Raw genomic sequence first — 25376 nt, 5'->3', positions numbered from 1 at the left:
TTTTATAATTTTCCTTGGTAAAAGGAATGATATTAAATAACATTATTATAAATGGTCAAAAAAATTGATATGATACCGTCCACTGACAACCCACTCCTCTATTCCATAGCCACTTACTTCCTGAATGGACAACTGATAACACTTCCAAGAATGTGCTCTAGTGGGGCGCCTGGGTGGCTCAGTCAGTTGAGCAGCTGCCTTGGCCTCGGGTCATGATCCCAGGGTCATGGGATCGAGCCCCACATCAGGCTCTCTGTTCAGCGGGGAGCCTGCTTCCCCCTCTCCCTCTGACTGCTGCTTCCCCTGCTTGTGCTCTCTCTCTCTCTGTCAGATAAATAAATAAAATCTTAAAAAAAAGAATGTGCTCTAGTAATTACATATATACATATATTTATATGTAAGCACACACATATATATGTATATATTCATATATATATACATATATATATAAAACATAACAGAATCTTGCTTTTTGTGTAGTTCTAGTGCTCCATGACTGTCTTTTACATATAAAATATAATCAGTGATATTTGAAGAGTATGGCGATGTCCCTAATTTTGATTCATAGTTCATCATCATTCCATAATTTATCATAATCTGGCCACCTTTCCACGGAGAAATATCCGTGTTGTTCTCAGTTGTTGTTATTGTAACATCTCTGAACCGGATATACCTGTATATTCATTTTTGAGTGTATTAGTTAGATAATTTTCATTAATAATTAACTTCTAAAAATGTAACACTGATCCAAACCATATATATATTTAATGCTTGATAAAAATTTAAAATTTATGTTCCAAAATGGATTCACCAATTTATACTCTCACCATCAATGTATGAGAGTTCCTATTTCAGCACACATATTACCAAGGATAAAATCAATCAATATTTACCCATTTTATAACTAAGGAATAATTTCACTGTTAAGTTGCATTTCTCCACTTATTGGTGACATTACCTATATATATATAGAGAGAGGTATATTACTTTTTAGGTATATTATTTTTCTAGGGCTGCCATAAGAAAGTAGCACAGACTAGGTGGCTTAAAACAGTAGAAACGTATTTCTCCTGTTCTCACACAGTCCCAGTGTTTGCAGGGCCTGGCCATGTTCCCGCTGAAACCTGCAGAGGAATCTTTCTTGCCTCTCTATACCCATTATAGGTTTGAGGGCAATTTTTTGCATTCCCTGATTTCAGCCACAGAACCACAATCTCTGCCTCCACCTTCCCACGGTGCCCTCCTTGTCTCCATCTGGCTGTCTTGTTACAAGCACACCAGTCATTGTGGATTAGGAGGCCACCTGACCTCACTATCACCTCATCTTTACTAATTACATCTGGGACAACCCCATTTTCAAATAAGGTTATATTCTTAGGTCGTAAGGGCTACAACTTCAGTATATGCTCTTTGAGAGGATCCAATTTCATCCAGGATATTAGGGAAGAAAAATCCTTTCCAAAAGTATTTATAATTGTTAATACTTTTTAAAAAATATATGCAATATACTTGCACTATGCAGAAATTATACCTCTTAAAAACACCTTCACAATTAAGAAGATAGAGGAAACTACACAAGACTCACACTGTGTGAACACATGAGATAGATCATACACCAACTTCTCACATCCTGTAAATGAAAACAAATGAATACAGAAATGCACAAACAGACCAGAGACCTTGGCGGTCTTGCTCCCATGCTAACTCCATAAGTCATGAGCTTCAGTGGAAAGAAAAGCCAGTTCCAGAAAATTCTGTGGGCGACAGTAGGGGAAGCTAGCAGTGGCCTGAGCCACCATCAGAGGAGAAAGTCCCTGAGTGTGAAGACACAGGACAGCCCAGGGGGAGACCTGAGCCCTGACCACAGGACAGGCATCCAGGGCGAGCAGGACGGAGACAGGAGGTCTGAGAGCCTGTGCTGTGGGCAGATGGGGGGAGAACGTCAGGAGGGGAGCCCAGGAAACACCTCAGCGATCGGAAAAGAGGGGGAAGGATACATTGAGCGTCTGCCGGGCACAGGGGAATAGGAAAAAGGGAAAGGAAGCACAGCCGACCTCCCACCACAAGTAAAGCAAAAATGTATGAGACAAAAACTAGAAAAAATATCTAATTAACACATAATATTATTTTTCGTAACAGAATAGAACAACCACTGGCTGAATTATTTATTTTGAAAAACCTAAAAAAAAATGATAAGGGATATTTGATATTGGAAAATAAAAATGAAAAATATTGAAAGAAGAAGCCAATCCTTAATTATTTTATGGACCATTATGGAAAAATAAATCATGAACATTTCAACATCCTACGCATTAAAATTAGAACCTTACAGATAGATTAGCAAGGCCTCCACACAAGGGTGACGTGTACACGCCTGAAGCGATCCGCATATTTACAGATGGGGGAGCTGACGTCCCCACAGCAATGCACACGCTCCTCATGCCGGTGAATGGAGCGCTGACAAGGGCACCTGTTCTGAGGTTCAGGAATTCCCCTGACAAGGGTATTGGGGGCCACAGAGGGCTGAGTGCTGGGGGGACCCTGGCCTGACCGCTGGTGGTTCAAGGGTTTCTCTGCAGGGGATGGAAATGTATTACATCAATCATGATGGGGTTTACCCAACTCTGTAAAGGTACTACAGATCGCTGATTTGTATACCTTAAACGAGTGAACACTATAACACGTAAATTAACTCAATATGCTTTTTTTTTTAAATTTTTATGGGAAAAAAAAGTCATGAGAAGAAGCTATTGTCACTGACCCTGTAAAGTTGTTCTTTGCTCAGAGAGTCAGACCCTCAGACGCTCCAGGGTCTCCACAGTCTCTGCTTGTCACAGGCAGTCATGGGGGTGACCATGGGAAAGAGGGGCAGGTTTTGTCTCAGATTCCTTGGGCCTGCAGTAGCTGTCACCCCATGTTGAGCAGTAATCGTCAGCCTCGTCCTCGGGCTGCAGGCCCGAGATGCTCAGAGAGGCCGTGCTCCTAGAGTCAGAGCCAGAGAACCGAGCTGGGATCCCTGACGGCCTCGTGGTTCTGAGCATCACAGTTTTGGGGGCACGAGCCCACATAACGTGCTCCAACATTGTTGTTTCCAGTGCAGGCGAGGGTGACCTTCTGTCCCACAGACCCCGACATGGAGGCTTCCTGCGTCAGCACAGACCGTGCCCAGGGCCCTGCAACAGAGCAGTGGGGACACGCACGTGAGTCTCGGTTTACTGCCCATAGCCTGTTCTCAACAAGAGGGGAAAGAAGCAACCCGGAGGACCCCCTAATCAGTTATCCTGCTTTCCCACAGCCAGTCACCTGAGCAGAGCGAGGAGGTGATGAGGAGAAGGGTCCAGGCCATGGTGGAGATGCCCCAGGCTCTGCTTCTGAGCCCACAAGTGAGAGGCCTGCACAAATCCTCTATTACCCTCTCCCCTCCTGGGAGAGCAGAGAAGAACCTTCATGCAAATCACTCCCTCCCCTGGGGTCCCAGGGCCTGAATTTGGGGAAAGCTGAGTATGGGATGGAGCTGGGGAGCCTCTCCTGGGCACCAGTGAGCACAGAGCAGAGGGCACAAGGCAGGGCTCCAGGCCTGGGTGCCCCACTGAGGCCACCCCCTGCCCCACAGACCCACAGGGACAGGCCCACAGCCCCGCTTGCTGTCTCAGAGTCCAGACTCCCCTCTGGCTGGGAGGGACATCCTGGAGCCGAGCAGAGAGGGACACTCTGGACTTCAGCCTGCCTGGCTCACTACCTACCCCCACACAGAGGCAGGGGCTTCTCTTCCCCCAGGGGCTCCTTCCCATGATGGAGGTGCCAGCACACCTCAGTCCTTACTTCAGAGACATGGCCTCCTCAGCCTGAATCACCTTGTGCTCCTCCCTGCACCCAGTGAGAAGTGCAGAGGGCATGCACGCCCCTTCACAGGCTCTATTGGGGGGGCGCCTGGAGGGGACAGCCAATCTCTCTCTCGTGTCAGGACACTTCCCACCCTAGTCGACCAGTCCCCATAACCCTCTGCTCTGCCCTTGATGGGACAGAGTTCATTATTAACAAGGTGCAGGGAATTCTTCAAGGAGAGACCAGAATTACAAAGAAGTGAGATGTGGTTCTTCTGTTGCTTCCCCCCTCCCCGAGAGCACCCACAGTAGATGGTCAACAACACAGCCCTCCCAGGATGCAGCCAGGAACCCCCAGCCCTGAGGGGAGACACCAGAAGTGAATGGGTCTCCTGCACCAAACACAGGGCTCATCCAGATGGCACTGTACATTTGGGGACATGCAGAGGGGTGGGAGTTTCAAGGACATCGCTCACTGTCATGATCCAGAAATTCTTGGTGCCCTAAGCCCTCTGTCCTCAGTTTGAGGTGTATTTTAATTACTTACCAGATCCCTCGCTAGTCCTTCAATGCAACAGACATGGTTGTACTCATGCTGTAAGTATTCACAGGATTATTTTCCCCCCCAGTCACTTTATCTGATCCATTTCTGCATCGGTAATGGCCCAACAACCCTCACTTGACATAGAACTGTATGTCCTCCTCCTACAAGTGCTTCATGCTTCCCTCGGAACACTTCACATAAAGTAACTGTCTTTCCTAGTAAGTCAAAAGAAAACCCAACATGTGCCCATGATCTTCACAATTTCGTTTGCTCCTTGCAGCACTAAGTACCTGAGCTTGCTGATACTTAGCTGGTGCTCAGTAAATACTATTGAATTAAAACAAATAAATCAGCAAATGAAAAAATACAAATATCCACCTCTTTAATTTATGGCTAAAATATGTAACCCCAGCTTCATTCAGACCATCATCATCAACTCAAATTCTTAACCACAGACACGGGTGTCATCTTAGGCACATCCTTATACCTCACACACGATCTCCAAGTAATTCCTAAATCCAGTGTTCTCCACCACAAAAATAACATTAAAATGTCCTTACTACCCAAAGCAATCTATACATTCAATGCATTCCCAATGAAAATCCCAGTGACATTATTCTCAGAAATAGAAAAAAAAAAATCCTCAACTTTGTACAGAGCCAGAAAAGACCTCAAATCGCCAAAGCAATCTTGAGAAAGAAGAACAAAGCTGGAGACACCATACTTCCTGCTTTCAAATTATATTACCACGTTATAGTAATGAAAACAGTATCGTATTGGCCTAGAGACAAACAGATTGATTCCACAGAATAAAAAGAAAAAAAAAAAACAGAAATAAATACAAGTTCCCCTTGACCAGCAGGGAGGACATAGGCTGAAAACAGGGCCTTCGCCAGGTCTCTGGAGAAGAGCTGACATGGGTTTTGTAGAGGATTCAGATGGGAAGATGCATGAATCACATAGCAGATTCCCCAGACGAGATCCTTATGTTCTCACTGCTGTTTCCGGCACACTTTGGGAGACACAGCTGGAATTCCTGGACAGCCTGCAATGGGCACATTGATACCCATGCCATGGCGGGCACAGTGCCTCCACATGGTCAGTCTGGGGTAAGAAGCACAGCCCAAAGAATGCTCTTCACTGGGTCAAGCCACATGGGCCAAGAGCCCCCATCGATGCTGCCCTCTGCATTCTGCTGCTCCCTGCGTTGGCATGGGCTCCTGGAGCCCCGGTTCCTCTGCCAAATCCAGGTGACCCATGCCCCCATTGGGTGCACAGTTGCTGCTTGGGATGATGACAAAGTTCTAGAAATGGATAGTTGTGATGGGTACACAACATTGGGAGTATACCCAATATCTCTGAATTGCACATTTTTTTAAAAGATTTTATTTATTTATTTATTTATTTATTTATTTGACAGAGAGAGAGACAGCGAGAGCAGGAACACAAGCAGGGAGAGTGGGAGAGGGAGAAGCAGGCTTCCCGCCGAGCAGGGAGCCCGATGTGGGACTCGATCCCAGGACCCTGGATCATGACCTGAGCCGAAGGCAGATGCTTAACGACTGAGCCTCCCAAGCGCCCCTGAATTGCACATTAAAGAGTGATTGGAATAGTAAATTTTCTGTTATGTAGTTACGATAAGTATAAATTCTTAGTTGAAGATCAAATTATATTTAAGAAGGTGTACTCATACAAATATCCTTTACATCCTTACATGTGTTACCCTATTCTAAATCATCCTCATTGCTAATAATGTGCAGCAATTTTTTTATGATTTGTTTTCCTGTAGACTCCACATATAAATGAGATAAAGCAGCATTTGTCTTTCCCTGTAGGCCTTATGGTACTTAGGGTAATGTCCTGCAGGTTCGTCATGGTGTCATAAACGGCAGGACATCTTCCTGGAGAAGCTCATGGGGTGGCCTTCCTTTGTGCACAGATGGGAGCGATCTCGTTCATGGTGCCCCACAGCCCCCCTACTCTGTGCATCACTGACAAGCCCCGATGTGGCAGGAAAGGCGAGGAGGACACACTCAGTGCCTGTGGGCTCAGGAAATCTGCCACAGGGGTGGCCACTGGCCCTGACAGCGTCAGCTGTGTGTCCCTCACATCTGTGGGAGCTACGTCACCCACCTTCCCTAGAGCGGGCTCAGCATTTTAGAGCAATGCCAGAGCGTCCTCCTTACCCTCAGGAGCCCCACTGAGAGGTTTGCGAACCGACACTCAACGTTGCTCCCGGAGCGAACTACCTCTCTCCTGACGCCACAGCGGAAGAGCAGGCACCCAGCCAGTGCGTCCGGCCAGCTGCGTGCCCGGAAATCCTCCTGTTCTGGGGCCTCACTCAGCACCAGTCTCAGGGCCTCGGTCCCGGGACACAGAGCTGCTCAGCCAGCCCTGAGCGCAGGAGCCTGAAGGGAAGGAGGGTCTCTGCTCTGACCCCTGGGGGAACAGGGTCCATGCTGTGGACTGTCCACCTGCTGGGACGGTCTGCAAGCTCTGACCTAGAAAACTAAGCAAAGTTGATGTGTCTTTATGAAGAGAGAAAAAAATGCCAGGTCAACAAGCCCTGATTTTTACACGTGGATCACCAGGCAAAGTTTCTGCATTACCATAAGGTTTCTGTTGTCTTGTTTTTTTACCCCTGAGAGGTCACTTAGGTTGCATAGGAAACTGGGAGGAAGGACACTGTGACCTAGAAGCTACTTCCCAGGACAGTCAGTGTGAATTCTCGTTATTCTAAATTGGAAGAGAGTCAGAGTACAAGAGTCTGAGCAGGCTGTGGTTATTTGCCCCACGTCCCCATCTGTGTGTGTCACTGTGACCAGCACCACTCTGCCAAGTAGCCCAGTGATAGTACATCTCGGCCTCAGCCTGCAGCCCGGAGATGCGCAGAAGCCCCGCCTTGGCCGAGGCGTCTTTGGAGCCCGAGAAGCGGCCGGGGACCCCGGAGCCCTGGTGCTTATCGGAGTCTGAGGAGAACCTCAGCAGACACCGGAGAGGGCTCCCTGGCCGCTGCTGGATCCGGTAGATGTTAGAGCCGCCCACACCGATGTCCCTGCTCAGGGTGCAGGTGAGTCTGGCCGTTGTTCCCGGAGCTGCAGGGGTGCGGGTGCGGCCGAGTCAGCACGGGCTGGGAGCCTGCAAACACACTCACTCGTGGGTGATGAAACTACAAGTGGGAAAAAAATCTCAAAATGTTGAGCATGGGAAGAGTCATTTGGGGCCCGCTGTGTCCCTGAGGGCTGTCCCTACCTGTGCAGTGAAACAGGAGCATGAGGAGGACAGGAGTCCAGGCCATGGTGACACATACACTGGACCCCACTTGGGCTGGGCTGCCCCAGGCCTCCTTTTCTCCTCCAGCCTCTGTCACAGGAGGGGCTGTCCATGCAAACGGGGTCCACCCAGTGACTGCCCAGCCCCTTCCTGAGCCCTGGTGCTGGAGCGGCGGGGGGGCGGTGTGGGGGAGGGAGAAGCAGGCTTCCTGCCGAGCAGGGAGCCTGATGTGGGACTCGATCCCAGGACCCTGGGATCATGACCTGAGCCGAAGGCAGACGCTTAACAAATGAGCCCCCCAGGTGCCCCTTTTCCCCACATATTTAATTCACACATTTGCTTATGTGTTTCAAGACTATTGTCTTCAATGCTCTTGCCATCCTTTTTTGTAAAAACTTCTATTTGGATATTATCTTTGAAATTTCTACAAAAGTATTTTTCTATTTGCATAAAATATTTTTACGTTTAAATTGATGCCTTCAGATATTATAATACGATTTATATATTAGTCAATCAGGGACTCACAATATGCAGATTTAATATTTAGTTTTTGAATTCCAGTGGTATAGTCACTTGAACCAACCTGGGCCTTGGGTTCCCTATGTTGGGCACTCTGTGAAGAAAGTAAATCCTATTTTTTAGTTGCACACATGAATGGTACATAAAAAATAAACATAATATGACACAAAGCAGTACATCCAAACACTATGTGTGGTGTAGAAGCAGAGTTTAAAGTTATTTTTCTTGCTAATTCCATCCAGCTGCCTTTACAGATAACTCTTGTAAACAGCTTCATATGGTTATCTTTTCAGGCTTTCCCCTCGTTCTTAAATATCATCTTTCTACAACTGTGAGTAAATGATATCATAATGTTATTGTTCTACATTTACCAAGAAAATAACGAGGGCATCTTTCAAAATCTGTAATAGGTCTACCCAATTCATTTGAATAGATGCTCAGAAGAAATATCTGGTACCCCCTCCCATTTCTTTCCTCTTTTACAAATTTGCTGAGTGAGAATCCTCTGCATGTCTGTTCCCTATATGCAGTGGATGAGGCTCCTGGAAGTGGGAATGTATGGTGTGGCACTGGAAAGAATCTAGGTGTAGGAGCATCCTGGATGGAGACATAGTGGATGATGACGGGCAAGGTCACAGGAGGGCAGAACCTGTGGGTGGAAGGTACCAGTCTGTGAAATGCAACCATGAGAAAGGGAGGCCAGGGAGTTGGCTGGAGAGCAGGTCGGGCATGAGGGACAACAGGGAAAGTCTGGAGGAAATGCCACCCAGGGAGAGCAGGAAGACAGAATGAATAAAAGCTGGTCGGGAGTGAGATTATCCAGGACAGCTAACCAGCAAGGTCTCTGCGGGCGAGGGAGAAAGGAGAAGTAATCATGACATATGGAGTCCACACTGGGTGATGAGGTGGATGCAGTCATTTGATTTCATAACTTTTAGAGAATTGATTCCCTCCTTTTCAAAAACTGTGTCATATATTCAGAATTATGCGTATATAACAATAGTTCAGGTCACTACCTGGCAATAGAAGGTGAGGGCCGCCCATGAATACTTGTAGCAATTCAACAAGTGGGGTGGATGATGTGTCAAGAGGGAAGTGGAGTCATGATGGAGAACGTGTGGAGTTACAAGACCTGGGGAACCCACATCAATGAGGAGGTAGTAGAAGAGACTCAAATCTACCTGAGAAGGTGAGGGAGCCCTGGTCTCCTCTGTCATTCTAATAGTTTGGCTACGATCACAACTGATTTATTTCCACTTCTGCTTTAGTATCAAGATGGCAAGGTAGGAGGCAGGGTGGGAAGGTGGACTTCCGGTCCAAAGTGAAGGTGGGTGGGAAGATATTCATGACATAGAAGAAATGACGTTTTCTCTGTCCTTTACCCTGATGCTTTCTTCACTTCCTTATACTCCCTGTACTTCCTCACTTACTAAAAATCATGGGTCATCATTATCACCATCGCAATCCATCCCATGTTCTCCTCAAGGGTTAGTCCCCACACCTCACTAACCCTACCTCCATGGAATCCACCGTGCTGCTCCCTCCCCCGAGTCCCCAGCTGACTGTGGCTGCAGGTGCACGTGGCCATGCTGACTGCTCCCCTGTGAACGTGTGAGACCCCCTATGGGGCGTCCCTAGTTCAGACACACTGTGGTCCTTCATTTCTCATTTCCGTCTCTGTAAATCCTTTGTTATCTGCCCCCGTCTGCAGTACATAGTCAGACTTTTCTCAGTTTCCTTGATGTTAGAATGTATCTTCCTATCCAGACTCCAAACTGGAAAACAGAAGCTAGAAGACTTCCCTATTCAAGACAAAAATAAGATGTTCACCCTTTTTTCAAATGTGCTGCATATTCTTCAGGGAATTTTATAATTTCATTAATATACAGATTGCACACATCTGAGGATGTTTCCTCTTAGTGTAACAGCACTCCCACTGGTTTTAAGGGTGAACTTGCTTCAAGCTTATACACTCCTTGTTTGCTGAGCTAAGTCCCTTGGTTCATAGCAGAACTACCCTACTTTCCTGAGATTTGCAGGCCAGTGGCCCAGAGGAGTGAAGGACGAGACTTTCCCGGGGGAGAAGGCCTGAGCACATTTGAAACAGCCCTACCAAGGATGCCAGCAAGTCTGTTAAGGGTCATGTCCACATAGGACTAGCTGCCTGTGCACTTGCTTTTTCTGCACACAGCCCCCACCGTTTCCTGCACCTTCCCCTGTAAAACTCTAGGGCTTCTCCTGGATGGGGAAGATGGTCTTTGAGACATTAGTCCACCATCTTCCCAGGTTGCTGGCTTCCTGAGTAAAGCACCCGTTCCTTTCCCACCATCGCTTCCATCCCTTGTCTCAAGCGTTGACTATCCGGAGGCAAACGCAGAACCTAAGTTCAGAAACCAGTTCTCTGTCCCATAACATTACCACTTTTACTTTGTTGGTAATATTATGAGAATCATTTTCGTTATTTTTAGCATGTGAAATAGTACCATTATTATTTAAGTTATTATTGAAAGAAGTAATAGAAACTTTATTTTATATATTTCTCATGACTTTACTGAATTATCCTATCAGTGTAATATTTTTCAAAGAGATACCCTGAGTCATCTGCAAGCAGAAAGTTAGGGGTCCCCAGGGTGGGTGGGTGGGGGATGAAGCAGAATAGCTTCCCTGACCCTACAGCAGTAATTTTAGCCCCCAGCTATTTTCTGTGATCTATGCCCTGCAGGTTCTACCTGCCCAGCACACATCTTGTGGAATTTCCTAGGCAGGAAAGAACAAAGAAATGTAATTACCTCAGTAGTTAAGGATTTTAACAGCTTTAGGGAACGCAAAACCTAAGAGTCCCTACCAGGCCAGGAAACAGTCTAACCACCTCAGAAACAGTAACTCAGTGGGAAAACTCTGAGTGCTTTAACAAAAGCAAACATTCACCTAAAGCACGTTCTCCAGTCATTTTTTGTAGGATTGAAACCATGCTCCACAGGGTTAATGAGGTGAAAACTGTTACCAGCAAGACTCCCAGGAACACCCCTTCTTCTTCACAGGAAAGTTAACCTTACATTTCAGAGGCAAACAGCAGGAAAAGCCTGGCAGCCTGGACCAACTCGAGCTCATCCACCAACTCCTCCTGCACAGAAGGACCATGGAGTGTGACTCTGCCTCTTATAATCTTAAATCCCTGCCCTGGGAGGAGCACAAGCTTCAGGAACACCCCACAGGATACATCACAGTTTGTGTTCTCAGTTCCCTGCACCACCTTATGTCCACCTCTACCCTGGATGACAAAACTCCCCTTTGTGAACATTCATCCTAACCCTGAATAATGGCACCCGCTCACCCCCACTCAGGGAGCCACAGCTTTGGAAATTCTTCCCCTGATCTCCTCGTCTGCTGCAGATCAAGTTTCCTTTGTGTGACAGTGATGTGGGAAACAAAGGCAGAAGAAAAATTATTCAACTTCCTTACTACCTAGAGCCCACCGAAGTCCTTGAAACAGGCAGAGAGACATTCCTCTAGGGACTCAACTGCTTCAATGTTAGCGCTTTGCTAAGGGCAAAAGGCAATGCTAGCCTGAACCGACCCCAGGATCCTGTAAGTCTGTTTTAATGTATAAAAATTCCTTTGGAAACTTTATCTCTAACCCCCCCAAGAGACGTGTTGGCAATCATCCCCCAAGCATATGGCCCACCGATATACAACTGAGGGGTCTCACGTCTAAGGGTTTATTAGACGGTAATACATGACCTTTTCCCAACAATAGCTAGCCCACTCAAGGTCCTGGAAGCCTTGCTTCCAAAATTCCTCGGAGACTTACACTATCCCTAACCCCCTCCCGACTTGAAAGTCCGTAATGGGCCGCTCCTCCCGACCCCGGTGCAGCTCCTTCTGCGCACGGGTCCCGTCCCCATGCTTTAATGAAACCACCTTTTTTGAACCAAAGATGGCCCAAGAATTCTTTCTTTGCCATTGGCTTCGACCCTCACGTTCGTTCTTACGTCACTGGGACACCTGTGCCGGCTCAGGCGACAGCCTAATCTGTGTGTCTGTCCTTCCTCCTCAAGGACAGGTCTCCCCACAGAGGAGTCTCCCCTACAGGAGCCTCTCAATCAAAGAGGCTCAGAGACAAGATCTCTGGTTTTCGTCTCACCTCCTCCTTCTCTGAGAGGCTGTGAGGAGCGGTAGCTGCGCCCACTGCCGTGAGCTGTAGCCCAGTGAGAGTCCGCCTCGGCCTCGGCCTGCAGCCCCGAGATGCGCAGAAGCCCCGCCTTGGCCGAGGCGTCTTTGCAGCCCGAGAAGCGGCCGGGGACCCCGGAGCCCTGGTGCTTCTCGGAGTCTGAGGAGAACCTCGGCAGACACCGGGGAGGGCTCCCTGGCCGCTGCTGGATCCAGTCGATGTTAGAGCCGCCCACACCGCTGTCCCTGCTCAGGGTGCAGGTGAGTCTGGCCGTCGTTCCCGGAGACGCCCAGAGGGAGGGCGGCCGTGTCCGCAGGGGCTGGGACTGGGAGCCTGCAGACACACACATCAGAAGGAAGAGAAGGAATGGGGTGCGTGTGCATGAGGAGCTGAGCCAGAGGGATCGGACTCAGGCTGGGGGGCCGCCCTCGGGCACTGGGGCCTGTCCCCACCTGTGCAGTGACAGAGGCGTGCAAGGAGGATGGGGCTCCAGGCCATGGTGTCACAGCCCCTTCTTAGGCCACGGAGCTGGGGCTGGGCTGCCCCGGGCCTGTCTTATCCTCTGTCCAGGGGCCGCACAGAGCAGCTGCTCATGCAAATGTGACACCCCCCCCCCCCCCCCGCTTCTCCCTGCTGTGCACTCCCGGGCCTGTGGCCCCTTGACGGGGTAAATTCCTGATGCACTGGTTTCTCCCTGGTGGGCCTGGAGGAAGCAGCTGCTGGGACCGCACACAGGCCAGGTCTAGGGACTGGTCCAGGTCCAGAGAGGACACGACTGCCCAGTTCCCACTGAAAGCAAGGGGCCCAGCCCTAAGGCCTCCTGTCGGTGGAGGACTACCCAGCTGGGAGCCCTAGCCTGCACGAACACCCAGATGCCACCTCACCGCACCCCCTGCTCGTCTCTCGGCAAATACGTCCTTCTTTCGCACTGCTGGCAAGCCTCTCCTTCACCTGCTCCTCTGATTCCTGTTCGCACCAGGTGACAGTGACCCTCCAAGGAAGGACAGAGGCCCTGGTGTGCTGTCCCTGATCAGGCTTCCTCCGTGGACAGGGGTCCAGCAGGAGGTACATGAGCAGTCCTGACCCAGGAGAGCCTGTGGACCGCCGTGGAGCTGAGGGCAAGACCCGGGGAGCAGAGAGCAGAGGGAATCTGTCCCTGTAGGAGGCTCTCAGGGGTGGGCTGGCTCCGGGTGCTGAATGTGAACAGGGGCTTGTGGAGGGGACGCACAGCTTCAGAGAGGAGGGCGCAGAGGGTGGGAATGCTGGGTCTTTCCTGAGCAGGGCTGACAGGACAGAGTGAACCCTGAAGAGGCTCCTGGGGCGTCTGGAGACAGGGCAGGGCCTGAGTGTCCAGCAGCGACCAGCGCGGGGACACCCTGTGACCTCTCGTCCACTTGCTGTGAGATTCTTAATCCCAGCTGTGCCTGTCCTCACTGTTGCTCACTAGAGAATTAGCTCCATGGGCAGTCCACGGACAGCATTTGGGACAGGGAAACCTAGAAGGGGCCATTGGGGGGAGGGTGACCGGAGGAAGATGACAGCCAAGGAAACAGGGAAGGGTGAAGTGGCTTGTGTCCCCAGGTGGGACACAGGGAGTGACTGGGCCCTGGACTGTGGGAGAGGGAGGGGTAGGCCAGAGCGTGTGCCAGGTGGATGGACGGGGACGCCTGGAGGGACACAGGTGAGGTCAGGTGGGAGAGCAGGCGGAGGGCTGGTGATGGGTCCGTTGTCCCCTTGTCACACAGAGGCCATGGTATGACCTGTGCAGAGGTGCAGAAACACTCACAGAGAACCAGGGCCAAGGGATGCCTTCCCTCCCCCAGAGGGAGGACGTGTGTGTTACAGTGACCTTCCGCCTGAGGGCCTAGTCTGCATCATTCATGCATTCATTCATTCACTCATTCACTCTTTAAACACACATTTAAGGAATATCCACAGGTGTCAGATCATTGTTCATCATAGCGTGAAGTAAAATGTGATTTTATATTCATTTCAGAATTTCTTAGCACACTGTGTGTTTCATATAATGTGCATGGTTTCTCTTTGCCTTTCTCACTGTCTGTGCTTGAGAGTCCAACTTCTATCGCACAAAGGTTCCTACTCAATCACTTTGTGTCCATTTATCAAAAGATTCTTTGATACACTGGAGAAAAGTATGCAATTCTATCTGCATCAAATTTGAAGATAAGGAGGACCTAACACTTAAGAGAAAAAGGAAAAACTGGAAAGAATAATTGTCATATCTGAAAAACACACTGTCAGCTTCTGTAAGTCACCATAAAATATAGAAATAAATGACCAATATCATATTCCTTAGGAAGAGCAACGAAATATCATGACAGTTTGAGAACTAATGAATTTATTGTAGATTCCATCATGAATAAATTGGGGATTCACAGTAATCAGCCAGGCTCCCTGACCTTGAAGAGAGCCTTGAGCCCACCCTAGAACCTGTCTCAGGCATTCTCAAGGCATCCCGGGTCAGAAGAATCCTTTCCTGCTGGCACGGTCTGGAGCCAGTGGTGAGCACGAGGATTGGAAAACTGGATGTGGGAGAAGAACCGTGGGCCCAGGAGCCCCTCACAAAGTTGGAAGGAGCAGAGAGCCTCTCCCTTGCCTCCAACTCCCGGGGGCTCTAAGGAGATGCTGCTTGTCCCAGGGGAGAGCTGCCTTTGGGCGGTGTTTTCATCTCTGAAGGACCATGCTGATGCACACTGCCTACCAGGGGCTCCAGTACCAAGGAGTCCCATCAGTGGGTCCGTGTGTGAGCAGAAAAAGCTAGGGGTCCCCAGGGTTGGTGGGGGGAAGATGGAATATAGTGTTCCTGGCACAGGAGAAGTCATTTTAGGCCCCCAGCTATTTCCTGTGATCTCTGCCCTAGTGGCTCTACTTTCCCAGCACACATCTTGCAGATCTTCCTGAGAGGTGTCAGGATTAAGAAGAAATGCAAAACAAAAACAAACACAAAAACAAGAAAACTTCAGTAGTTAAGGATTTTAAGGGAAGAAAAGGAATGCAAAAATGGACAATCTCTAACAATCCAGGAAACAGTCTAAGCACATCAGAGACACCCCCCTGGGCTGTTTCCAAGGAAACCAGGCCTTGGCCTCCTTGCCCCAGTTAAGGAGCTCAAACCCTTTCCAGTTAATGCTGGCTCTGGGAGCAGGTCCCTAGCTCCTTCCCCTTGTGGGACAGCCACCTCTGCTTCGTTATAATGTGACAGTCTCTGCACTAGGAGGAGCACTGGCCGCATTCACAGAGCAGAGGATGCCTGCGTAGGCCTGCGCTCTCAGGACTCCTGACCGACCTTACGCCCACCTTGACGTGGGATGACAAAGCTCCCCTCTGAATATTCATCCCAAATAATAAAAAGAACCCACTCACTCCTGCTCTGGGAGTCAAGGCTTTGCAAGGTATTCCCTGTGATCCCCTTATTTGCTGCAAATATGGATTCTTTTGTGTGACTCCACACCTGGCTCGGTCTCTAAATTTAATTCAGGATGGAGCAAACTCATCTTAGTTCCCAGACCCCAGTAACTTCATTTTCCTCTCCCTCCCTCTATATATAGCTTATAGTACTTAAATGTATAACTTATAATATACGAGATGTGTATGCAGCATGCAACTTGTAACATACACATGATATAATATTCATATATAATCTATGGTATTTTATATAATACATGACATTTATATTTACTAGAGTATATATAAAATGATGTAATAATTCAATAATATAGTGTACACATTTAATATGTTTATATAATGTGTATATATTATATAATTTTATAATATGTGATATTTATTTATAATAATTTATAATATATGTCACTTTTTTTTCCTTTTCCCCAACAAGGACCCCGATGCCTTGGATGGCAGAGTGCCACAGTCTGGAAGGAAAGCTGGAGGCTCTAAGGTGACAGAAAGAATGGGACTTGTTTGGGAACAAAGCAGTGCAAATGCCTCCCCCCTCCCACCGCAGCAGCTTTTCTCTTCAGCCCTAAAGGGAACTCCTTGTCTATGAGGGAGGAGGCCAGAGAGGAATCAGGACAGGACAGAGACGCCCCAGAGCTCGCTGGCTGAGGCCACATTGTTGGCTTTCCCCTCCTCCTGTCCCCAGGGGTCTCTTGCCCTGGGCCCCCCCGCAGCATGGCACGTGATTAGTTTTCATGATGCCAACCGCTCCAGGTGTGGGCGGGTCTGTCCCTGTCTGAACACCAGCCTGGGCAAGGCCTCCATGGGGTGGAGGATGAAGCAGGAAGGAGGGAGGGAGTCAGAGCTGAGCCCCCACGCAGCTGCGGGGACACAGGTGCTGCAGCCACACTTCAGTGAAGACACCCCCTGCCAAGTGGGCAGGAGTGAGTAGAGCAGTTCCCCAGCTGGTCTGGACCAGAAGCCCGTCCTCACAGGCCCAGTCCCACAGCGCCACCTGCTGGGCCGAGACACCAAGTCGTCCAGCCCATCTGACACCTCCCAGCGCTCCTGGAATGATGTCCAGACTTCAGCAATTGGATCGTTCCAGTATCACTGCCCAGAGCAGTAGAATGAAGAGGTGTCCTCTGTAGTGTTCGGGCTGACAGGTTTTATCCAGATCACTAATGACCTCCGGATGGTTAAATACATGGTGTATTGCACACTGCTTACGTTACCAGGTATCTCAGGATTACTTGACATTGGAGTTTGCCTCTTCCAGGAGCTTGGGGTCATAACCAGTCTACCATCATCTTGAACCCAAAAGGAAAAGGCTTCAAGTTCTCCGAGTACCAAGGTGGTTCACACCTCATAGTAATTCTACACGGACCCGTCTTCCAGTTTGACCGTTGGTGTTGGTGTGGGTTTGGATTCCCCTGTGAGGTCCCCTCAGCCTGCACTGCAAGGACGTTGGATGCCTGTCTCTGCCATGGGAACAGAACGCTGTCAGGGAAATGCGTCCTCTGCTCCTGCTGACTTTTCTGGGTTCAAAGTTTCCTTGAAATTCAGCCTCTCTTGTATACTTAATATATTTTAAAACAGTTTTATAATTTGGGTGCCTGGGTGGCTCAGTCGGTTAGGCGACTGCCTTCGGCTCAGGTCATGATCCTGGAGTCCCGGGATCGAGTCCCGCATCGGGCTCCCTGCTCAGCAGGGAGTCGGCTTCTCCCTCTGACCTTCTTCCCTCTCATGCTCTCTCTCTACCATTCTCTCTCTCTCTCAATAAATAAAAATCTTTAAAAAACAAAACAAAAATAAATAAATAAATCAGTTTTATAATTTTAATTAGTATGAAGATTGTTATACACAGAACATTACTATAAATGGAGCCCTCCTCTATTGAGGGGTTCTTCCATCTCTCCTGCACTGAAAACCCTCATGGCCTACGGTGGAATTCGTGGGGGATGAGTGTCTAAAATCTGGGTCCAAAGAACAGTAAGTGCTTAATATCCACCATATATAAAGAACACATACAAATTAACAACCACCACCACCAAAAAAAAAAAAAAGAAGCCCCAACTTAAAAATGGACGGGAGCACCCGAGTGGCTCAGTCGGTTAAGCATCTGACTCTCGATTTGGACTCAAGTCATGATCTCAGGGTCCTCAGCGTGGAGTCTGCTTGGGATTCTATCTCTCCTTCTGCCCCTCCCCCTGCTCATGCTCTCTCTCTCAAATAAATAAAATCTTTAAATAAAAATAAAAATGGACAAAAGATTTAAAGAGACATTTCTCCAAAGAATATATCTATGTATATGTATACATATGGCCAAATAATACATGAAAAGATGCTCAACATCATTTGTTATTAGGGAAATACATATCAAAACTATAATAAAATTTTACTTCACATCTACCAGGATGGTTGTAATAAAAGCAACGGAAAGTACCAAGTGTTGGTGAGACGTGGAGAAACTGAAACACTTCTGCACAGCTGGTAGGAATGTATAACGGTACAGTTGCTGTAGAAACCAGTTTGGTGATTCCTCAAAAAGTTAAACACAGAACTACCATATACCCCAACAATTCCACTCTTAGGTATATGCCTCAAAGAATGGAAAACAGGGATTCAGATAGATACCTGTACACCCATGTTCACAACACCATTATTCCCAATAGCTAACAAGTGGAAACAACCCAAGTGTCCATTAACAGATGACTGGATACACAAATGGGGGATATGCATACAATGAAATATTATCCCACCATGAAAAGGAGTTAAATTCTGATACATGCTACAACACATATCATATGTTAAGAGTGAGGAATTATCTCTTAGTTTATTTTTTTGAAAGATTTTATTTATTTGTTTGTTTAGAGCGAGCAGTGGGAGGGGCAGAGGGAGCGGGAGAGAGAGAGAATCTCAAGCACACTCCATCCTAAACGCGGAGCCCAACACAGGGCTCAATCCCATGACCCTGAGATCAGGACCTGAGCCAAAACCAGGAGCTGGACACTTAACAGACTGAGCCACCCAGGCGCCCCTATTTCTTAGTTTATATAGTTTCTGTTTCGCTTGATGGTAACTGGGTGGTGATAATCGGTGACGAGTGTACCATATTGTGAATGTAATTGGAGGGTATGCTAAAAAATGGTTAAAATGGCAAATTTTATGTTCTACATATCTTGCCACAATAGAAAAAAGCAAAGTGATAACCTGTGTGTGTAGCATTCTACCACTTGGGTGAAAAAGAAATGGATGAAGGATACAAATTCAGATGGTTGCATATGTATAAATTATCCCTAAAAGAATACACAGGAGGTTGTCTGCAGAGGACAACTGAGGGGCTGGGGACAGAAGTAGAAGACTTGCACTTCTCCGTTCACCCTTTTGCATGTTTGAATTCTCAATTATGTGCGTGTATTACTTATTTGAAAATTTAATGACTTAAAAAATTCACAGAAGTGGGCTTTAAATAAACATTACGACTCCAACAAATAAACACGCAAAGGTCAGAAAGAATAAACATACGCTGCCTGACTCCCACCTGCACAGAAAGCAAAGTCCTCAGTGTCACCTGTGCCTTGGCCATGTCCTCTTTTCCAGGAAAAGCTGCAGAGAGAGAGAGAGAGAGAGAGAGAGGACACATGAGTGCCTGCTCCTGTGGGCCCAGAACTGTCCAGAGAGGACTGCTCACCTCTCCCCCGGCGCCCCAACAGGGGCACAAAGGACACGACCACTTGTGCCCCTGGGGCTCTACACCGTGGAGAAAGAGTGGGGCTTCTTCCTTGGCTTCCTTGTCTTTTCTGACATCTCTGAGACATTGACAGCATAGATCCTTTCTCTCTCAGGACCAGCTCCTCCCATAAAGAAAATTCCAGGCCCCAATGGTTTTCAGTGATGAATGAATGCTATCGAACACTTAAAGGCAAAATACACAAACTCCATCAGAAAATCGAAAAGGAAATGCTTCCTAACTCATTTCATGAGGCCAACACAACCTTGCTGTTCAAACTTGACAAATCATGACAAGACAATTAAAGACCAATATCAGGAACATAGATACAAAAATCCTCACCACATATCAGCAAATCAAAAATATATGTATATGTAAGTGTGCAGGTGTGTGTATATCTTCCAGTGGAGTTTATCCCAGAAAAAAAAATGTCGGTTTAAGATTAGGAATTTTATGTAGTTAATCACATTAAAATCATATTAAGAGAATGAAGGGGAAAATCATATCTTAATAGATGCAGAAAATCATTAGATAAAATTCTACACTAGTTCATGATTAAAGTGCTTAGCGCACCAGTAATGAATTTATTCAGTTGATAAATGGCATCCACAAAAAGTACCTACAACTCACATCATAATAAATAATGACACATTCAATGTTTTAACCCTGATATTAGGAACTAGGCAAGGATGTCTGTTCTCACCATTTCTTTTCTAAGATTTTATTTACTTCTTTGACAGAGAGAGACACACAGAGAGAGGGAACACAGGTAGGGGGAGCAGGAGGGGGAGAATCAGGCTTCCCGAGGAGCAGGGAGCCCGAGGCGGGGCTCGATCTCAGGACCCTGGGATCATGACCTGAGCCGAAGGCAGACGCTCAACGACTGAGCCACCCAGGTGCCCCTGTTCTCACCATTTCTATTTTACATTGTACTTGAAGTCCTAGTCAGTGAAATAAAACAAGAAAAACTAAATAAAAAGCATAAATAGTAAAAGGGAAGAAGTAAAACTATATTTGCAGCAAAGGATCTATGCTGTCAAAAAACATGATTTTCTCCATAGAAAACCCTAAGGAAGCCACAATACACCTTTAAAAATGAATAAACTGAGCAAGGTCATAGGATGTGAGAGTCTCCTGATTTCTTACTAACCTTAATACTCCAATCACATGCCATAGTTAAAATTCCTTATACTACATTTTCCCTGTTCATATCACTGTGCAGTTTCTGTCTCCTGGTTGGATATTTACTGATAACAACTGTCAGGGGAAAAAACTACTCTTGCCCTCTACTTCACTATATACAAGAAACTAATTTGAATTATATTGTAGATGTAAAGAGAAAAGCTAAAACTATAAAGTCTCCAGAAGAAAATATAGGAGGAAATCATTGTGACCTTGTCGTAGGCAAAGAATTCTTAACTAGGACACAAAAATCACTAACTATAAAAGTTGATAAATTGGACTTTGCCAAAATTAAAAAATGTCTGCTCTATAAAAGACATCATTAAGAAAATAAAAAGGCAACCATGCAGGAAAGCATTAACTCTACATGCCCGGTTTGCTCATGCCCTGCACATTCCCAAGAAAGGCATATTTTCCGAACTGGCCCTTGGATAGCTCCTAGGCACTGAGCTCCTAGAATGTTCTGTTGGATGAGAAGAGTGTTTTGCAAGCCTGAGGCCTTGAGCAACCCTGTGCCAGGTCCAGATAGCTTACACTAACAGTGTGGTTCATGGTGAACACCTACTTCCCATCTGGGGTCTGGAGCTTTAGTAACTGAGGTCAGCCATGCAGCACCATATGCATACATGGCTGACCTCCAGTAAAAAAACACCGGACACCTAGCCTTGGGTAAGTTTCCATGGTTGGTGACACTTTGCACATGTCACACATTACTGCCGGGGAAATTAGGTACATGCCTTGCCACTACACTGGGAGGGGACACGTGGAAGGCTGTGCATGGTTTCTTCTAGACTTTGCCCCATGCACCTTTTCCTTGTGCTGATTTTACTGTGCATTGTTTTGGTGTAATAGGCACTAACCATGAAACAGTAACTTCTGAGTCCTATGAGAGCCCTTCTAGTGGAGCATCAAGCCTGACGGTGGCCCTGGGGATCCCTGAGACGGCAAGCCACAGACAGCAAGCCCTATATATATGGTAATGCAGACATAATACATATAGACATACAAATATAGCAATACAGAACACACACATGGTAACATATGCATATACACATACAACACATACATGATAAGGTCTTATATCTAGAATATAGAAAGAGTTCTTATAGCTCAAAAACAAGAGATCACCCAACCCAATAAAAATATGGGCAAGGGACTTAGGCCTTCATAAAATGAGCTAAGATTAAAAAGACTGACAATATCAAGTGTTAGCCAAGATCTGGAGCAAACACAACTCTTGCACATTGTTAGTGGGAATGTAAACTGGATCAGCCACTTTGGAAGTTTCAGAGTTTTTTACAAAGTTAAACATATACCTGTCATATGAGCCAGCAGCCATTCTACTACTAGCTGTTTGCCCAAGAGAAATAAAATATATGTCCACAGAAAGGCTTGTACACAAACGCCCATAGCAGCTTTACTCATAAAAGCTAAAAACTAGAAGTTACTCAAATGCCCACTGGCAGGTGAACGAATATACAAACGGTGGTATGTTCATAGAAGGAGTAACACAGGGCAATAAAAATGAACTGCGAATACACACGTGATATGGAAGAATCTTGGAGACATTTAGTTCAATGAAAATTTTTAAAAAGCCAGATGAAAAATGGTACATATAATATGGTTGAATTTCATGAACTTTGTTTTTTCTTTTTTTTCTTTAACATTTTATTTATTTATTTGACAGAGAGAGAGAGTGAGAGAGCCCAAGCAGGGGGAGTGGCAGGCAGAGGGAGAGGGAGAAGCAGGCTTCCCACCGAGCAGGGAGCCCGATGCAGGCTCCTGGATCCCAGGACTCGATCCCAGGACCCTGGGGTCATGACCTGAGCCAAAGGCAGCTGCTTAACTAACCACACAGGAGCCCCTCTTTTTTTTTTCTTTTTAATTGAAGTATAGTTGACACACAATCCATGAAGTTCTAAAGCAAGTTCTATGACGACAGAAATCAGCCCAGTGGTTGCTTGAAGTGAGAAAAACTAGCAATTGACTAGAGAGAGGCATAAAGGAACTTCTTGGGATGTTAAAAATGTTCCCTGTCTTAATTGGGTTGGTAGGTACACAGATTTATATGCCACATTCCACCACATCCCATTTTATTGTATCTAAGTTATATGACATTGAGTTGATTAAAAAGAAACTAGCTCCATGGGGCACCTGGATGCTTAAGTCAGTTAAGCATCCAACTCTTAGTTTCCACTCAGGTCATGATCTCAGGGTCATGGGCTCTAGACTCGACTTTCAAATTGGTAACTATCAACCTTACATCTGAGATCATTTTTGATCCTTGCTTAGTACTGATCCTATGTGAATGAATATTCCACTGGACTTACCAATTTCAAAGTATTACATTACATAATTACTGAGATAATTAGCATAATCAGACTGGGAAAGCCCACAGGAATGTTTGCCAAAAAGGTAAGAGGACCTCTCTCTGGGACTCGGGGGGTTAGTATTTATTGTGCTTGTTTGGATTTTCCAATACTTCCCCAGCACCTGTGCATTACTTGTACTGGATGATTCTTTACAATAAAGCAGAGATAGTCTCCGCATGACTCATGAGACCCTCCTCATGGCCCATGTAGTTGCCCAGACACTGTCACTGTCTTTGGATATGCACAGGCTATTCCCTCTGCCTGTGGGCCTACTGTATGCCAGGCCCAGCCCCAGCCGCTTCTCCCCTTGGTCACTCGGGACCACGGCCCTGAGGGCAGGCCCCCCAACACAGTGCCCCACACAAGTGCTCAGGGGATGGATGGATAGCTAGACGGTGTCCTGTTATCCAGGTCTTGGACCATTGCTCCAAATACCTGGAAGAACTTCTGACTCTGAGCTCCTGACTCAAGCACCCCAGGCAGAAGGAAGAGAAACCCCAGGCAGGGGTGTTAGGAGCAGGCTTCTCAGAGATGCCCTTCCTGGACCAGGGGAGCCTGTCAGAACCCCAACTCAAGAAAGGAGACCCATCAGGGCATGAAAAGGCCCAGGCGACCCAGTGTTCTGTGGACTCCCAGGGTCTTTTCAACTTTTGTTCACACTAACACCTTAATCATTATTTTACTAATGTTTTTTAAATTTTTAAAAATCGTGGTAAAGATACACGTAACAGAAAAATTCACCATTTTAACCATTTCGAAGTGTACAGTTCAGTAGTGTTAAGTATATTCACATTGTTGTGCAACCAATCTCCAGAACTCTTTCATCTTGCAAAACTGAAACTCTGCACCCGTTTAACAACAGCTTTCCACACACCCTCCTCCTGGCCCCTGACAACCACCATTCCACTATGAATTTGACTGCTCTAAGGACTTTATATAAGTGGAATCATACAATATTTGTTGAGATGGGGCTTATTTCAGTTAGCATAATGTCTTGGAGCTTCATCCATGTCATACCATATGTCAAAACTTCCTTTTTTAAGGCTGAATACCATCATGCGTTATATGGATATACCGGTTTGTTTATCCATTCATTTGTGGCTGGACGAACCGGTTGCTTCCACCTCTTGCTATTGTGACTGGTGCTGCTATAAACCTGGTGTGCAAGTACCTCTTTCAGATCCTGATTTCAATTCTTTTGGATACATACCCAGAGATTATATGGTGGTTCTAGTTTTAATTTTTTAAAGAAAAGTTAAAGAACTTCCATACTGTTTTCCACAGTGGCTGCACCATTTTACATTCTCACCAACAGTGTAAAGGTTCCAGTTTCTCCACATCCACACTAACGTGTTATTTTTTGGGTTTTTTTGTTTTTGTATTTGATTTATAATAGCCATCCTAATGGGTGTGTGGTTATCTTGAAAAGATTTTGATTGTGAAACACACATACAGTGCGTGCAAGAACCTTACGCTGGAGCAGACAGTTGCATAGAGAACATCCATGGAATTCTTGACACAGGTCATGAAATAAATACTAGTGGTGTCCCGGAAACAGCCCCTGCCCTATTTCTCTTACCATCTCTCTCCCTCACCTCCCTACACTCCCCAGCTAAACACGCTTCTGGCTTTTACAGTAATACTTTCCTTGCTTAACTTCACAGTGTTACCACAACTTTGCACCCATAAACAATAGTTTCTGTTTTGCCAGTGTTTGACCTTGGTATAAACGTAATCGTTTTGTGTGTTACTCTTTTGCTTAACTTTGGGTAGGTAAGATTCATCGTTCATACAGCTGTCATTTCTGAGTTTTCCGTATAGAATTTCACAGCAGGAAACTTCACCTTCAGTCTCTTCCAATACAAATCCACAGACAGAGAGTGACTCTGTACCTGTCTCCTGGGGCTTCGGGGCAGGGGTCTCCATGGCGCCACTCGGCAGCGTTCCCCGGAGGTGTGGACAGCTCTGCAGCCTCCTGGGGCCCAGGCCAGGCCCAGAGGCGCGGGTCCTGCTCCTGGGGCTCAGGGACAGCCTGCAGGGGAGCCCCGGGGGGTCGCACACGCAGTCCCGGCTGCACAATCACACACGCGGAGCCCCTTGCGCCCCCCTCAAGGTCGGGGTCAGGGAGGCTCAGCAAGCGCCCCACACCCCAGGCGGCGCCCACACCCCATCACTCGGGCCCCACACACTCAGGCCGGCTTCGGGCTCAGCTGCTGTGACCTACAGGGCGCGGAGCCCGGCCTCGAAGACAGATCCCGCGGCTCACCGCCCTCCGAAAAAAGCCCAGCGACAGCCACAAAGGAGCAGCCCAAAAATCGCAGTGGGACTGTGCACCCGAGCGGAC

The 25376-nt window shown here is 47.0% G+C and overlaps 1 long non-coding RNA gene and 1 other non-coding gene across 2 annotated transcripts; one reads left to right on the top strand and one right to left on the bottom strand.

Annotated features, from left to right (window-relative positions):
* Window positions 1-2288: 2288 nt before the first annotated feature.
* On the top strand, window positions 2289-2394 carry LOC148162291 (U6 spliceosomal RNA). The gene has a single exon (XR_015767057.1). It is a non-coding gene; the product is annotated as a U6 spliceosomal RNA (small nuclear RNA).
* Window positions 2395-16130: 13736 nt separating this feature from the next.
* Window positions 16131-25127, bottom strand: LOC148162290 (uncharacterized). Its single transcript, XR_015766955.1, has 3 exons — window positions 24925-25127; window positions 19290-19354; window positions 16131-17226 (listed from the first exon to the last, which is right to left on the bottom strand). It is a non-coding gene; the product is annotated as an uncharacterized LOC148162290 (long non-coding RNA).
* Between the last annotated feature and the right edge of the window lie 249 nt (window positions 25128-25376).

The sequence above is a fragment of the Eumetopias jubatus genome, unplaced genomic scaffold, assembly GCF_037043125.1.
Source record: "Eumetopias jubatus isolate StellerSeaLion01/CBP00866 unplaced genomic scaffold, mEumJub1_p1.0 scaffold_16, whole genome shotgun sequence".
NCBI classification, from domain to species: Eukaryota; Metazoa; Chordata; class Mammalia; order Carnivora; family Otariidae; genus Eumetopias; species Eumetopias jubatus.
The sequence above is the reverse complement of the archived record's forward strand: the minus strand, read 5'-3'. Positions and strand labels throughout refer to the sequence as shown.